Source organism: Leptodactylus fuscus, chromosome 7, assembly GCF_031893055.1.
Source record: "Leptodactylus fuscus isolate aLepFus1 chromosome 7, aLepFus1.hap2, whole genome shotgun sequence".
NCBI lineage: Eukaryota > Metazoa > Chordata > Amphibia > Anura > Leptodactylidae > Leptodactylus > Leptodactylus fuscus.
In genome coordinates this window covers 95,024,951-95,030,342 of record NC_134271.1, presented here as the reverse complement: position 1 = coordinate 95,030,342, position 5,392 = coordinate 95,024,951, and positions in this window count along the sequence as shown.

Here is a 5,392-nt window from a genome sequence, read left to right as displayed (position 1 = left end):
TTGGAGTGTTTGGAGATGTGAACACGATATTATACACTGAGTACTTGTTATCATCACACCCCTGACTGTAGGAAAGAGGAGGGGTCACACAGCTGTGCTCCAGGACTACGTGCTCAGTGTATACCCCTACATATACATACAGATGTATAGAAAGATGTGTAACCACCTCTGCTACCGCATTTTTTACATCTGTTCTCAATTATACAGGGATTGCAGACATCCGCCACTTTACAGATATAGTTCCAGCTATTTAAATGTGGTCTCTTACAGGGGCGTAACTATAGGGGGTGCAGAGGTAACAGCTGCACCCCACCCTGGTGCATGAGACGGTTACACCAGTATTATGAAACCTACACTGTAGATGGGAGCCTGTTACAGATTACGTTATGGGTCTAGGAGTTTCATGTTACTACTGTATTCTCTTAAACCTGATAACCTCCACAATACACAGATCATCACCCAGAAGAGTTACTTTCTTAGGAACAGGTTCACTTTAAATGTTTGCATCACACGGATTCATTTTTCCCTGTAATTCCTAAGAAAATGAATAGACTTGCCTAGAGTGTAATACAACACTACCAGAAACGTATTATAGGAGTTGGCCAAGACTCGAAAAGTGAGTCTGCTTACTCATGATGCTGTTGCAACTCAGCCACAATCAAGTAAATGCTGCAATACCAGGCACAGCCACACAGACAGGAGTGGTGCTGTAGCTAGATAAAAAGCAGATCCATTTTTGATAACACCAAGGTTGTAGTAGATATGGCACATAGCAAGGCTCAGTATAGGACCCTCATTATGATACTGGGTTTTGACATCTACTACTGAAGGGTCTAGTGTTGGTTTTCTTCCATGTGCTCCATCTATAACCCTTTGGCAAAGTATTTGGGAGTAACACGTGCTGGGTGACCCCTTTCAAGGGCCAGTTACCAGTTATATAGTCTTCTGCTATGGTATGCCTTACCATATACCCTTGCTTCAAAACCTTGGTGTCAACTCCTATGGCAATGCTTTCCATTAGTGGTTGTTACTACAGAAGTCAGGATGATTCAAAATTCAACATAATTTAAGAACCTTCACCTATGTGAAATCTACAAATATTCACTTATATATACATGAGAATGGTACAAAACTGTCCATATCATGGGAGTCACAGTAAAATTCCTTAGGCTAAGTCCCATGTAGTAGGCCGCAGCAAAAAAAAGCGGGAAAAACCATGGCAACAATGCATCATGATTTTTCCTGCAGTGCTTTTCATAAAAAAGTCCGCAGAGGCTTCATCTGTGGACTTTGGGCTTCCATTATGCCTACTGGTGTTTCTGTAGATATAATTGACTTGACTTGATGATTTCCAAAACTGCAACGGGTTTGTAAATTGCAGCATGTCCACTTTGTGTATTTTTTGCAATGTGTGAATGGGGTTCACTAGAACCCCATGCACTTTGCAGAGACTATAAAATGCTGCATTTACTCCACACGGGACCTTGGCTTCAATCTGTGAAAGTTCTGTAATTCCAATAGTCTGGTACACAGTTGCCCGCTTTTCAAGAAAAGTGGACAGCATGAAACAAAAACAGCCATGCATCATTGCGACTTTTATCATGTTATCTGGCGTAAATTATACAATAACCCCCCCCCCCCAAAAAAAAAATAAATAAATAAATAAATATTGTATTTGGCGCATCATGAAGGCAAAGGTTGCTGTGTTCCACATCAATGTCCCAATACTGGTCATCCATCAATAAGAGTGAGTTTAGGAACCATGGGAATAATCAGTAGTAATAATCTCTATTAATCCCCTTATATTTCCACCAGAGAATAGAATATAGTGATATATTTGGCCCCTTAAGTCAAGAGTCATATAATGATACCAAATTGTGACCACTGAATAAGTAGAAGACTCTACATAATTGTGGAGAACAAGGGACAGTGGAATAAACTGTGTCCTCTGAGAACAATGAAGCGAGGAAATGATGCAAGGTACAGATTGTAGCCCAAAATAACCATAACCTCTCCTTACCCTTACTTCACTTGATGACAATGTCGGTCATAGTAAGATATGCCACTACTACATATTATTCTTATTTATTTCACCCTTGGCAAAACCATACCGCTGTTATGAGGCCCTTGATAGAGGTGACCCAGCTGTGGTTGAAAATGGCATCGATAGCAAACAAGAAAGTGGGTAATGAAAATGTTTTGGGCATGAGGAGGGACAAAGTGGCCCTTCTGACTTGACAAACTTAAATACCAAGTATAGAATTGGACAATATTTAGAGGAATAGTCAGACAGCCACAGAGAAGGTGATCGAAGCAGGTCTACACTTTATTAACAAGAGGTGCTAAGACTCAGGCCCAACATGCTATCAAGGCCCAGCTTACCCCTTGTTCAGCAGTCTGACCCAGCCATGATAATGCTACCTCATTGTGAACATGACAAAGATAACTGCATTTATGTTGAATGGGGCGGACTATGGACAGACCTGTTTTGGGCCCCTTTGTCTTGTTCGCCTTAGTTTAGCATCAAAGTTCAAGTTCCTTATATATGTGAATAACTCAGGGAAGGTACCATAGTATATGGGGTATAGTAACAAGTCTACTGAGCAGCGTAAGATCAATCTACATGGGAAATGTACGTGACTACTTGTATAATATGATATGTCCAAACATAACTTTTTATGTAGATTTATTCTACATGTAATTTTAAGTCACTTTACAATATATGACTTATTTAGTACTGATCCTGCGTTATATCCTTTATTATATTCCAGTATACTGCTGGAGAAGTCACTGTGTACAAACCTGACATCACTTCTATCATTCTGAGTTAGACCTATTGTACTCCTCATCTGCAATCCCAATTCTGGTTATTGTCAGTGGAAACAGTTGAGTTTGCTGTCAAAAATGTCCTAACATCTCCTACTCCAGTCATAAAGGGGGGCAGTAAATGTTTCTTACATCACATTGCTGTAAGTTACCAGGCAAGCACTATGCAGACACTGAACAAGCAGGGAAAGAGTTTATTATAATCTTAATACGATTTTATAAATTTACAGTTAATGGACCATGGGCTATATCTGGATAGGACTAAGCTGCAGTACCAAACACAACCTATAGCCAAGAATGGCACTGTCTGTGGGCGAAATAACCCGTTTTCTAGATCCATTAGAAAGAAAAACTAATAATACTATGTAACTAAGAACAGATTTTTCTTCCAGCAGTAAGGAATCAGACAGAACATGAAATCCAAACAACATCTGGTTCGCTGGAGAATAATGCCGTCCTCTGTTAAACACCTTTCCTGTTGAGAAATGGTGTAATGTTACTGGCAGTGTTGTACTATCCTCAGCGGTGAATGGTCTGTTTGGGTAAAGGTAATAATTTCCATAGGAGACTGCAGGAAACAAAAGGATCTTTGTAATGAAACCATATTAAGTAAATCTGCCCCCCAAACACTTCATTACGAAGTACAGTATCCTATACAGAAAGTAACCCCTCAATCTGCTACTAAGCAATCTACATATGATAAAGAGCAAGCGTGGACTTGTGTTGTGGCCCTTTCTCAAGGTCTCCCCACTTATTGGAAATCCAATGGCCATTAGTATTAGAATCATGATACTATATAGATAATGTCCCGATACAGTCATCATATACATATAATACTACTGCGATGTACTTATGGAAACGTGTCATCCCTGAATACATATCAGTATGCAAGAATACCAAAGCTAGCATACACATGCTAATACACATACTCATGATCCCTGTACTGTGACATAACCATGGGCAAATCAGCCTGTACTGGAACACCACTGTGTGCAAGTCATCCCTGTACTGTGACATCACTATGTGCAAATTAACCCTGTACTGGGACATAACCATAAGCAAATCAGCCCTGTACTGGGACACCACTATGAGTAAACCAGCCCTGGGACACCACTGTGTGCAAGTCATCCTTGTACTGTGACATCACTATGTGTAAATTAACCATGTACTGTGACATAACCATGGACAAATCAGCCCTCTACTGGGACATCACTGTGCAAATCAGCCTCGTATTGAAATCACAGTGTCCTGTGACATCTTTTTGGCCATTATTCCTGTACAGTGGGAATTATTCCCAAACTGTGACATCACTATATGAAGAATCTTTATGCCATGACATCACTATGTATTTTAGCTCTGTGCATCTGGAAAATATACACCGTAGAGTGGTGACCAAAATGATCAAGGGGGCATTCACAAGACTATGATTAAGAGACCTTCTTTGTGTCTCGAAACGCATCAGTCAGCCTAAGATGTAGCCACTGCGCTTTTTTACTTCACTTGCATGTTTTTTCTTATCTTTTTTTTCACTTGTACGTCATGGTGTCTCTACCATTTTTTAATATGAAAAAATAAAAGTTAATTTTTACTACGAGCAAGAGCTGCGGATCTCATCTCTACACAAGCGTCTACGACATTTCCTTTTTCCCTAAGTCCAGGAATACTGGATCGTGCACCCTGCTACGTGGATCCGGTGAGCTTATACACATAATCTTGTTGTTGACACATTTAATAAAGGGTTCCTTAATGATGTAGGCTTCTAACAGCCTCTAGGTCCTATCATCCTAGAGTCTAGGATTATAGTTTACAGCCAGCTGTCATATAGTGGGAATGTATTTGCCCCTTTTTCCTGTGCTATAGTTCAGGCCTTTTATGGTCCGTGATGTTTGACTTACTATTTCCATAGCTGTGATCTCTGAATTAACATCACTTTACACTTCAGTGAATTAAGTTATATAAGTTTTATGGTGTAAGGTGCTTTGCATCTGATTCAGGAATTTTCTACAGCTGACTGCATAGCTGCCTGTAGGATTCTGGCACAGACTATGAATATTGTCAATTATTATAAATTACTGCCTCCGGTGGAATGCTGAGACCCGGAATAGTTGTAATTTTTTACTTTCCTGTGATGATAAATCCCAGAGGATGGTTTATGAATTCTCAGTGTTTGATCTCACTCATCCACTTCATGTAGACTTTATGTAAAAAAAAAATAATCCATAAAATGTTTCTAAACCCCTGTGGATAATTGCCATATGAACTATTTTAGTAATAGGTTTAAAATTTTGTGTCAATTTATTTCTCAATATCTGTATAAGTCATATCTCCAGTTTTCTGATAAAGAGCTCCTTCATCCTGCAAAATAAGGGGCCAGTTTATGGTGGAAGGTGACATGGCTATGGCGACAGGTTTCCTTTAACATAATGTGAACAGAATCTTCAAAGGTTTTCTGACTTGTGCCTTCAGCTGGGATAACTGCGGCAAATTGTGTAGTGTTATATTGAGTCAATTCAAAACAGAGGATTATAATGTCATATATTGTGCCAATGTCATAGATTGTGCCAAT